Source organism: Anser cygnoides, chromosome 10 (genome assembly GCF_040182565.1).
Source record: "Anser cygnoides isolate HZ-2024a breed goose chromosome 10, Taihu_goose_T2T_genome, whole genome shotgun sequence".
In the NCBI taxonomy this organism is placed as follows: domain Eukaryota; kingdom Metazoa; phylum Chordata; class Aves; order Anseriformes; family Anatidae; genus Anser; species Anser cygnoides.
The window spans coordinates 4,956,811-4,969,848 of record NC_089882.1 but is presented as its reverse complement, the minus strand read 5'-3'; positions in this window follow the sequence as shown (position 1 = coordinate 4,969,848).

Below are 13,038 nucleotides of genomic sequence, written 5' to 3'. Positions count from 1 at the left end.
ACTTGTTCAAGGTCACAACATGAAGGCGTTGGAAGCTGAATCCACATCTTGCTGGTTTGAAGCTTACACCCTCGCTGCTATGCCAGGCTCCTTCCTCACTGGCTCATCCTTCCCCTCCCTCCAGTTTAAATCAACTCATTAACCCAATAAATAGGACACGAATTAATGCTGAAGTTTACTTAACTTCAGAATAAGTCACCTGGAGAGCCTGTCTTGGGAGCAGTCACTGAAAAGCACATTGAGATCGGAATAGATAATGGCTGAGCACATGCTCTCGAAGATATTGCAGCCAAAACATACACTGGTTCTTCAGATAAGGCAAAAAGAGGCATTTTAATTACTAGCAGATTATTCTACTATGTCAGTGTTATGTCCCTTTCTGTTGGCTACTGCCCAAGAAGGATGCTGATAAATTGGAATGGGATCAGGTATGTACCACTGAATGATGAAAGGATTGGAAACATGCCCTCAAGTGCAGAGACAGTGAGCTAATTGAGCTGTTGTTTTTTCTCTGTAAAGCAAAGATCAAGGGCTAACTAGAGTCTGCTAGAGTCTGCTAACATCTATTTGGAGAAGGGAATTTCTAAATAACGGACCGGCAGTCTAGCCAATATGTAACTAGGTAAAATAGCTGGAAGTTCAAGCTAAACATTTTAAGATTTGCAATTAATCATTCTGAACTTTTTCCAAGGGACTCTGGTATGTTCTTCATCCCTGGAAATTTAGACATTTCAGGTTTCAGTGATGCCTTTGATAAAGACATCATTTTTCACTCTAAAGGTCTTACTTTATTTTGAGATGTGTTGTATGTGGAAGGAAATAAAATAATTTTAAAAAATCAGGGTGTCAAAATCATCACTACAAATTAGGGGATTGGAATTTGTTCAACATAATTACAAAACAATGTAATTTTGTTGGCTTTCTTTTTGCCCCACCTGGGGATGTAAAAAGCAATTCCTACAAAAGTGAGCATGTTTTACAGTTTTCCTACCATTTGCACTACAGGTGTCTGTCTTCCAGCTCTGACAGCTGGTTCTAACATTTCCAGGGGGGTGCTCTCCTGGGCTTCTCCAGGGCTTCACCTCTGCCAAGGGCACGGGGAGCCTGGGGTTGCCCGATGACAGTGACGGGAGCACTGTACAGCTCTCATTGCCTTATGCCTCTTTTTAAACTGCACAAACCCTCTTCTTGCAGAGGCTGGTTATGTTTGAATGACGCTGTGCATCTTTCTTGGGTTTGGGTAATTTAGGTCCCTCACTCATCACTGTGTAATGCCTTCCCAGCCAGGCAGAGCTGAGAAGCACGTTATTGAATAAAGAGGCTTTTACGATGAAATCTGTTTCCATGTTGGTCTGATTAAGCTTACATTTGTTGACCTTCAGGTCTTGGTTCAAAGCTCAAGCGGATTTTAGCTTTGAGTTAGAGAGTCCTTCATTGTAAAGAGCTGTTGAATTTACAAGAAGACTCCTCTGGGGGCTGATTTCTGTCAATTAGTTATCTGAAATATGATGATTTATGAATACTTGATATAGTGTTGCTGGATGGATATGTTTAGTAAACTGCATGTGAAAATAGTGCCGCTTCCTTGAGATCAAAAAGATGGAGAAAATAATACCTCCTGATGATCAAAAAGATGGAGAAAATAATACTCACTTCACGATCTGTAATGTGCATATGTATATTGCAAGGCACAGCCTGCTTCCCAGACAACTAGGGAGAAGATTAAATATGGATTTTTAATGGGTGCATATTTGCAATCAAAACCGTTTCTCTCTGTATAATGCATTAATGTACAAACACAATATGAAGGAAGATGTAGAACTCCATATTTGACGAAAGATGCCTTTTATAATATTTTGTATGCCTAAACAGCATGTGTTTTTATTGTAACTCATTTTATCCCCTCTGTTCTGAATATTGCAAGTGTTCAGGAGTGGGGTGTTTTTGTTTGTTTGTTTGTTTCATTCTTTATTATTATTATTTTAATTTATGGTGACAAGTTTCAGTAAATTCTCTGAAGAAGACCATAAAATTGGACCCCTTGGATTGCTGTGTGAATGGATCAATGTTCTATTTTCCAGTGTTATGATAACGAGTTAATTTTAAAGATGTATTGAGTGATTTGCCATTAATTCTGGAATTAAAATTTAGCTCATGTCTGGACAACATGACAGTTTGCTACAGTGCTCAAGACAAAAAGTGCAGAATTGTAAATGGGATTCCTTTGAGTGGAATTTAGCTCAATTTAGCTCACCTACTCATGCCTAGAAATTAAAAAACTTGAGGTGGTCATCTCAGCTCAGACTAAAAGAGATCAGTGCTTCCAGGGCTAACATCCCCAAGACAGGGGGACAATCAGCGGGCAGGGAGGCGTGCTGGGGGGTCCCTGGGGTGGTGGGGAGCATCACAGCAAACCTCCTCTGCTCCTTCCCCACTTCCATCCTTGAGATCTGTGAAAGAAGATAAAAGCTACCTCTGGATGAATTCCGTAAAGTAAATATTCTATAATAAAATGCGCAGTGAGTGCTGCTGGAGACCCCCAAGGAGCAGCAGCACCTCCTTCATGCACAAGGGAACAGGAGGGACAGGCAAGGACAGAGCTTGGTGGGGTTGCTGCTGCTTCTCATGTCTCCAGTCCCAAATCACAGAGGGTTTCCTCTAAAGAATAGAAATTTAAAGTGGCTAATTCACTTCAGAAAGCTTCTCCTCCGCATCTAAACAGCAGGGAAGAAATTCATGTCTCCTCTCTACCCAGGAGCAGACCAAGGAAGATTAAAAACAATTGCAGAAATATGGAACATAGAAGCATTTCCTTTTATGTTCTGTATATGCTGTATAGTATTTATGATCATTTTTTTTCCCAAGGCAGTTTGGAACAGACATTCAGCATTAGGTACAGCAATTTTCAGTGGTGAAAGGAGAGTGAGCTCTGACTGCTAGCACTCCTGTCCATGCTTGCGCTGCGCAGTAAGAAAGTACGTCTGAAACCAGAAGAACAGTTCGTCATGAGCTTTCACACCTGGGCTCTTACTAGCTCATTTTGCTCAATGTTCATGTCCTTAAATTGTCTCTTTTCACAACATTTCCAGGTGTCTTTTCCTTTTTTTTTTTTTTTTTTTTTTTTTTTTTCAGCAAGAGCAGTCTACAATATACCTAAATACCTCCATACACGCCTGCTGAAGACAAAGCCACCACCCATAGAAATAAGCTGTTACATAGCCAGAAGCAGGGGTCTGGCACTGGGTGGCTTTGAGGTCCCTTCCACCCCAAACCATTCTGTGGTTCTATGATTCACTCTGTGATTCATACATGCCATGTTCTCAGGAAGGGCAAGGGATACACATCCTGTGTCAGGACTGGTGATGGCAAGCCAAGGAATGAAGAGGAGGGATCCAGTCAGCTACATCGTGGCAAGAGCTGTTACATCTGACTTTACCGATGTGAAAAAAGTGACTACTCTCACAGAGCATAACCAGACAGAGAAAAGTTGCTTCAAAGTCACCCCTGAAAACCTTTGAGATACCCTTTCCAACCACTGCGCAGCCAACCCCAGATATATGAAAGAAATGCTGCAGGTCCCCAAAACACTCATAGGAGCGTAGCAGCGTCCTGCCACCATCACCATTACGAAGTTTTCCTCACTCTGCCCTGATGGTCCTTTGATGACACAAATATATCATCTCAAATAAAGAGTCAGGGCAGTATGGCAATGAAGAACCATTTCAGTTTGAGCCGTAGCAGGGTGTCTTTCAATCACACCACAAAAAGACAGCTTCTTTCCCAGTACAACCCAGAGTATTCCCAGGCACCCTCAGTTCCATTCCCTGTATATGTTGCTACCAAAGGTCACACAATAAAAAGCATTAGGTTTTGAAACTCAACGCAGCCAAAGCAGGGAAACAGGTGAATTGCTTTCTGACATATATACTCGACCCCTGCACGACTCATTTTTATCTTATTACTCTTGGGAGGCCAAGTTGGAAACGAATAAAAACATATACTGCTGTTTACGTGGCATTGCAGTGTCCCCCTTGAGTAAAGGCAATTTTCTCCTTAGAGGAAAAGGAAGGCTAGGGACAGCAATGACTGCTTCCCATCGCTGATAACTGGTTGAGAGTAATGCACTACATCTTGCCTTATAAACATTCAAAGTTCTACTCTGTAACCCAAATGCCCTGTGCAGAGGACAGGTTGGCTCATTAACCCTGTTGTGTATTAGCTGTATCATTTCCAAAGAGCCTTGCTTTCCAATTACTAAGGCAGTAGTAGTATCATCAAAGCCGTGAAGTTGTCTTCTTTTTTCCACATAATGTCAAAGAGAAGGGACAAAAGTGCAGTATCTGAGTGGAAAAACTGCATTTCTTTAGACTTCGTGGTTATTGTGTGTTGCAGTACAGATGGTGACTGCAACACGTAGGAGTTCCTGACACAGGCCAGGCTCAGAGATAATTCCAAAACTTTTCTGGGAAACTGGTGGGCCTGGGGTCACCAAATAGACACCAACCTACCTGGAAGCAGCACCAGCTCTGGCTGGGTGTGATTTGACAAAGGACTAAAACTGGTTAAACGTGATCGCTCCATGTGCAATTACAAATGCATTTAAAGGTCTTGTGAATCAGGCTATAAGAGGCAGAGGCTTCTTGGTTCCAAGTTATAAGGAATACTTTTTTTTTTTTTTTCCCCTTATTTTCCTATTTTTTTTCTGGTTTTCTGATATCCATTTAAGAGAAAGGATTTTAATTTACAATATGCTTAAATCCCCTTTCTTAGTTTGGGTCAACAGAGGCCTAATTGAGGCACTATTCTAAGTTTTAGAGAAGCTGCTTTAATGATTATATTATGTGTAATACCCAGATCTTAGAAGGTGTTCACAAAATAGTCATGACATTTCATTAAATATCAGATATTAGGGAAGACTTGTCTGATATAATGGGTAATATTAACGTGTTTTATAAATTATGCTGATATTTTCACAAAATAGTGGTATATTGGTGCAGGAATTATGGGTACTGTGCTCTTAGGTTGTTGAAGAATTTTTACACCACTTCAAGCTGAACTATTTAAAAGTAAATATATTAAAATGTCTAATTGGAAGCTCTGATTAGATCAGGATGGCGTTTGTTTCCACATTGATATAAACCTGAGAAAGCCCTACTAATATCACCAGGAATAAGGTCACAGAAGACCAAAGTGAGAGCAGAATCAGACCATTTTTATTCTTATCTGGTGAAATATGAGCAAATTGGTGGCACATAGGATTTCATCATTGTTTTCAAGGGCAGCCAGTATTTTACCAGCCTTTTAACGAACAGGGTTCTCTCACTACGTTTCATTTACTGCTCCTTTGTCAAAAGCATCATATGGCACCTCAGTGACTTTGACTTCTGCCAGGTTTTCGCTTTATCATCCCATACATACATTTGTGATGATTTGAGGTCACACAACACAATTTTGTCCTCAGATTTAGTTTTGCAATTGACCTCTGATATTAATTGTGAAATGTATTTAGTATTAATTAGGCATGAATTTTAAATAGCTTTGTGCTGAGCATCTCAATGCATAAAATCTGGATTTCTTTTCATTTCTGCAGCCAGGCTTGGCTGTTCATATTCATTTACTTAACATTTTTGCATGTTTCTCACCCACCAGAGATGAGGATATGATCATCTATCACTTGGCATATTTATATGTACATGGATGGATAATTAAAAAGAAATATATATATATATATCCAGTATATTACTTATTGTGTTATGTACTACGATTATCATGATTACATTTTATTGTAGCTATTAAATGCCAAAATATTTTCGTTAACCATAGAGTCTGGATTAGCACTCAGTTACCTTTTCTCTTTCCATGGCAGGAGTACCTTCAACCCCATATATAATGCAGACTTATCTCCGTCCTTCCTAGCAGCACAGCCCTAGAGAGCACACAAGAATTCGGGACCAGTTTTAGGGGCAGCTGCTGAACCCCCAGGGGACCCATGAGACCGAAGGTGCGTCCTGGTGGCAGCCTGCCGCCAGATGTAAGCTTGTCGTGCCCACGTCCAGAGCCAGCCAAAAGCCGCGAGGCTGCGGTTAGCATAGCAGCGAGCCCTGCCGTGTGTTCACTCCAGTACCGCTTGGCATAAATGTGGCCATATGGCTCCTGGGCAGCACAGAGTATGTCAGAGTTCGCCAGAAGCCCCTTGGAAAGGGGACACATCTGCCAGCAGACCACTTTGTAGACCCCTTCCAGGGAGAAGAGCAAGTTCCCCACATGGGGCTCGAGCAGAGAAAGGTCCCTGCTCCTCCGAGTGGCACCTGGTGCCAGCGGGCAATGGCAAATCTGTGCTGGAAACGGGGACGGGTGGCGCAGAAATGCCAGCTCAGACAGTCTTGCTATTTAGAGGTGGTGCTTCCAACAGTGTTTTAGCCTATGAAATCCGGGGGCTAAGCAAAATGCTGTCTAAAATTGCTGCAGCAATAGGAGGGCTTCCAGATTGGACGTCTGACACTGCATCAAGGGTGTTTTTTTTTCTTCACAGAATAAGCAAGAGACATTTAAACAAATCTTAATGGCTTTTGCAGAAAAGCTGTTTGTGAAAGGTCATCGCAGAAAGTCCTTACTCAGATGGGCAGGCTGATGGAGCAAGTTTGCTGAGCTTAACCAGCAATGTAGCCAAACAGCCGTAGGTGGAGCACAGAAGTCTGAGAAGCGCTTTGACAAGTGAGATTATATAAAAAGATCAACATAATTGTCCAAGGAGTAGCATTACAGGGATGACAGCCAAGCAGCAGGTCTGCCCTTCTTCACTCACCCTGAGTAGTACCCATCTGGGTCACCAGCCCATTGAAAACCAGGTGTCTTCAGCTTGAGTTAGCTGGCAGGTTCCCCTCTGTTAATGATAAGAGTGAAAATGTTTGATTACTATTGATATTACCTGTTATTAACAACGGATCCACACCAGTGAGTCTCAAAGCTGACAAAGCAGGGCAGGTCTTCTCAGCTACAGCTCAGTGCTGTATTTATTTACTAGCCAAAAACGACAATAGAAAATCTGTGAAAATCATGACTAACATCCTTCAAGGTGCTGACTAATTTTTTATAACACTTTTTGGCAGCGCTTAGAGTAATTAATAATAGTTAAAGCCCACAGCCCACCTCGCTCCCTCATAGGCAGCAGATGAAAGCTTAAGCTATAAGCTAATTAATCAAACAATGACAGTAAAGAAAGGAAACCTCAACAATGACCCCACACTTCTTAATAGCTTCAAATCAAGTAGTTATCTCTGAATTGTCTGAAAACTATAGACCATTATGGAGAATTCAAATTGCTCATCTTTGATTTGAAAATTCTTAAACACTTCTTATAGATGAGAACTGCCTTGTACAAAATCTGTGTATACTCTGTATACTGTGTTTCATCACACTGCTTAAGGTCACAGCCATTCTGCTCTCCCCAACCTGAGCTTTTACAAAGACTGACCATCCAGCCTGTCTCAAGGTTACCAAAATGTACAAATATTTCATACTTGGTTTTTGAGAGTGTTCATTACATGTAGAAGCCCTGCTGGATGTGATGGTGGAAGTCTCAATGCAAGTGGGTAACCTAGCATTTCCAGACCCTAACCTATTTGCCTGTTTGCAATTTGAGTTGTTCTAATGAGTTTCGACTAGCTAGGTGAGGCTGAAACTAAATCAGTATGACCCAGTCATCCTTTACTATTTTCCTTTTAAGGGCTGGATCAAAAGACAGTAGATAGACTTTCATTTATTTAAGAGGATCAGGCACTTAAGCTCCGTTGTGTGTAGATGAATGACTAGGGCTGTAATAAAAAGAGTGTTTTACAGAAAGTAAAACATGACTACAGGAAAAAAAAAAAAAAAAAAGGAATTGAAGGATTGCAGCCACCTGGCCAAGAATATAGAAATAGCTCGTTCTGAGGTTTTCAGACGTACTGAACTCCAATAATTGAAGAAAAGTTTGGTATATCTTAGATATTAATCTTGCAATAATGTCATTTTAAATGTAGCTTTACAAAATATTTGGAGCGCAGTTTAATTCTGAATTGACATTTACTAAGTTTTTTTATCAGCAAAATAGGAATGTGCTTCTGTGAACCCAGGGCCTACCTGAGTTCAAGTCCTATCTGTAGAGCCCAGCACAGAAAGCAGAGCCACGTCCTGGGCACAGAAACTGAGAAACCACGAATGCAGATAATTTCAATTACATTTGCATATGAAGTGGCTCTGCTTTGTTTTGCTCTATCGAAAGTTGAAAAGGTTTAGAGATACATACAGGTGCTATTTGGTATTAGAAATTATCTTCTGCAGAGTTGCACCACGTACCTCTGCCCTTCATTTACTTTTAGAGGAGGGAAGGATGGAGCCATAGATACGGATGTTTTCCTCCCTCCTGCTCTGACCTCGCGGGAGCAGGGCTGGAAGATCAAGTGGCCACTGGGAGCTGTGGGAGATTGCTGGTGCCGTTGGTGCTACCAAGTCCCCTAGTGTGCATATTTTGCCTCAGGAAATCCATACTGCTAATATACATAATAATTAAATAGGCTATAATCAAATTAATTTAAAAGTCAAGCCTGGGCAACTGCTTTGGAGCTGCTGATGCGGACCTCAGCTCACTGATCTGTCCGCCCCTGCTGGTGAGAGCTGACTTTTGTGGGAGCACCCGCAACCAGCATCTCTACGGAAAACTGCATTATATTTCTAGTTTTTGATCATTCTGCCTTACTTATTGTTAGCATTTTCCTTACTGCCAGTCCTTCCTACATATGTTGCTACCTAGTTAGTACACATAAATACCTGAAACTGTTACCCAGTTCTCGGGATCTTTTTGTTTGATCTTTAATGTTTCCTTTCTTTTCTCCCTGTGCACACACTGACAAGTTTTTCTAGTTAACCCAGGAGAGTTTTCACAGCACACTCATTCTTTTTACTCTTTCATCTCTTCTGTTAATCTGTTTTATCTATATTCTTCTTACATTAGCCTTGTTATTTATATTTCACAGGCTGGATATTTACTTCAGGGATAAGTCATCCCTGTTTTTGTTTGCTTTGTTTTCTATAAAACATACTTCTCTTTTATTTAAAAAAAAAAAAAATCCCGTCAAAGGTTGCAACACCATAAGTCAGAGAAAGCAAATTCTTTTCATTTTCTATTTCATATAAAGCCTACATTTTAATTAGATTGTTTTCTTTTTCTTTGTCTATTGTCAGAGAATAAAATTTAAGACAATATTCTTCAATACTTTATGCTTTCAATAAATAATTTATACTGACGTATATCCTAAGCTACACTAGCTGCTTACTTTACAAGGGCAAGGACTCTGCCTAAGGAGAATAGTATCCATAAATATTCTAAAAAGATATATTTAAAGAAAATAAATGCAAAAGAATCTATTTAAAATAGAACTTTGGAAAACAGACTGCAAAAACCATATGATAATTTTGATCACTACCACACTCGAAGTGGATATCTAGGTCAAGTTTACAAAAGCATTTTCTCTCTGTAGACTTAGGAGTTTTAGGAAATAGGTTTCTTGAGAAAAGCTGGATTATGATATGAAAACTTGGAAAGCATAAATTTCCCTAGCAGGTTTGTGCAAGCTGCATGGGCTGGGCTTGGTTAGGGGAATAGAGAAGCATGTGTAATAAATCAGATATATCCAAAATTTGCCTGCACTTCCTTGAATATTTTCAAGCTTTTAGAAAAGGTATTCTGAAAATGAAATTGATAATTCCAGTACACCAACCTCTTCTGTCAAAGCAGAATTATTTAAGCCCACAGTTTATGCACAGTTCCAATGGCAACAATTATAAAACAATTAGAAGAAAGTAATCAGCTGCAACAGAGTGATCTATCCCATCCATGGATTAACAATTCCCCTTCCTATTTAGATATGCAGCATTTTTTAACAAATATTTTGACCCAGTTTTTGCAGACTATTTATGCAATCTCTGATGTTGAACTAAAATGCTTGTGTTTGATGTTTAGTGAATGAGGTAGCACATCATTTTCTTGTTTTTACATCAGTAATCAATGTATTTTTTAAAATTAATGTCTGGTTACAGTTATGAACTGTATCCTGCTGTGACTCCTTCAGTGTGCCAGCATGGGCATTGTGCATGCACTTTGCCCATTTATGATTTTTTATTTTTATTTATTTTTTATTCTTATTTTTATTTTTTATTTCTGATTTTTTTTTATTTTTTATTTTTATTTTTTTTCTCAGAGACAGTCCATCTTCAAAATATGCAGATTTGCTGTCTTTTCGTACTTGTGCCTGTTCCTGGTTTAAATTTCAGAGTAAGGATTCAGTAGTTTGTCATAACCAGATGCAATTAAGAGCAAAATAAGTCTAAGGCAAGCTGTCTGTGCAGGCACTGTGCACCTGCCAGGAGCTGAAGATGACACCATTAAGTTACAGGTTGCAGAGGATGGGTGTCATTTACCTTTGGTTAGTACTAGAAATTGAAGTATGACTAGAAATATCACTAAAAAGATAGAAAGAATAGGCTTTGTCAACAATGGAGCGTATGTATACCTTGGTCTGCAATGTCACGCCGATTCCTAAGAGAAGTTGTGGCCCAAAACCAAAATTTTTGCATATGCACACAAAGAGAAAAACAAGGTAGGAAGTGAATGAAGAATGGGTAATCTCCTCTCCCATAAATACATCCACAAAAAAAAAAAAAAAAAGTACAATCGTTGGCATTTTTCAATAATTAGTAATCCACATCTTTGAGTCCTTACCCAGTTTTATTGTTGCAAAATTCCCATTGATTTCCAAAAGGTGTTGTCATAGTAAGGATTTCAGAATTTTATGACAAGAATTAGGTGGTCTTTCCAAAAGGAGATAGAGTGTTACTTACATGATATTATGGCTAAAATATACCACAGATTGAGCAATAACACATTAAGATCTAAAAAGTTGTCATTTGATTTCAGTCATCTTCATATTCAATGAGAAGTGGTTGGAAGGGGGTTAGTTTGTTTTCTTTTCCTTTTAAACGTATCAGTCAATGTTAAGGTCTCCTTCCCACCCATACTCTGGAAGTTTTCCTATCAGATCCAGGAACAACTTGAAGCGCTCCCCCAATACTATGGGATGAGGAAAGTGTGAGCAAACTACCCTTAGCTGCACGCTGTTGCTCTGGGGTCGCTCACCTTGATGCGTGTATAAAGACCATTTGGGAGACGTCTATTACCCCTTTGCCCTCTCACTCCTTTCAAGCCCTTCTCCATATCTGGTCCCTGGGTGCTCCTGCAAACTGTGGGACTCTGTGGTTGTGGTCTTTTCACATCAAGTGACCAGCACCTGCTTGCGCAACACCCACTTGCGCTTGCACAGCGCTGCAAAGCAGTGTCATCATCTAAAATCGCAGAGGAGCATTAAACAGCTTCTCCATCTCCCAGGCACAAAGTGAATACCTGCTACATGCTTGCAATGTGTAATTAGGCCACCTTTAAGCAGAAGTATACTCTGCTGCAGTAGCGGTGAAGGGAATGTAAAAACTTCGCCACTTCACTGTTGCTGGTGCCTGCATGCTGGACTAGGCTGACCCCTAAACGGCAATGTAAGCAACCTGTACTGGTGCCAGTCTTGTACAGCAGACACGTTATCACCCACTTTGTTGGCTCATTCCCCATAAAATGTAGGTACCCACTACGTGGCAAATGTAAATGTTGTGAACTTTCACTTGAGTAGAAATTGTCATCTACAAAGCAGCATATCAGCTAGATTTCACTACACAGGCTGCTTATTTATATTCTGCAAGTGCATAGTCCCAGAAATACAACTGAAAATGAAGTTTATCCCAGACTTGTATCTTCCTGCAATATTAAGGATGCAAGCATCAAAATCTGCTTAGATCATGCCATGATGCACATTGACTTTCATCAAATCAGTAATTCACATATAAGCATAGCTACATGTGAATTTTTACAAGGGCAACATTACTTTTTATGGCAACTTTACTTTTATTGATGCACATTTGCTCCCTTACTTTCATGCAGCATTTGGGCTCAAATCTGAGCCATTAGCTTCTATTTTCAAATAACCTTGACTTATAAGCACTGTATCTTGGCTTTGGTTCCTCAGGTCATCTTGTGGGTACAAGCTCTGCACCTCCAAAAAGGAACCAGAGGAACTTTGTCCTCCTGAAAAGCAGATCATTTTGTCTGTACTTAGATATACCACTTTCCTCCATTTCTGTGTTACTAGATTGATATATGCCGCGATGAATGGCAATTTTCTTAGCTAAAACCAAATACTCTACAGCGAGGAGACTGTTTAAATACTGCAAATATGATACGTATATACTTAAACATCCCAAGTCTGCAATTCCACCTCCAGTTGAAAGGCTCTACAAGAACAATTTCAAACTGAACAAAGTTTACACTGGCATTATCATTCTTGATTTTGGACTCATTAAAAGGTAAGACCAGCATAACTTTATGTGTAGAATGTTTATCAGAAGTAAATCACTTAAGTTTTGCCTATTGCTACAAAGCATGGATCTTTTTTATTATTTAAAGCACATGTTCAATTAGAGCTTCATTGCAGTTAGTAGCATGATGTGTAAACTGATGAAGCCCCATAAAGCAGATGGTTAAGGCTCTGGACACAAATAAAAGAAAGAACATGTTACACTTCATTTTAAGTGGCAGTTCTTGTGTACTATAACTAAACGGTAAGGTACTGAATGCAATGTAATGACTAATGTGGCAAATGCACTGCTGTGCAAATAAACTGTTATGAGTTTCACTTCATTTTAATTAGGCACTCAGTTCATATCCTTCCACACTTTGAATAGACCAAGCAAATAAAAATATGGCACAGTGCTTTGTATACAGTTTGTGTAATGCTCAGTATACAGTTTAGTTCCCCTGTATTTTTATGATAAGTGTATAAGCAGCCTGGTAATCATAGTACATTTATATTGATGATTGTCACTGGAAGAGAAAATTTATATTTTGTTGCCCAGTAGAAATATCTATGAGAATGGAGTAGGTCACTAAATGACGGAACT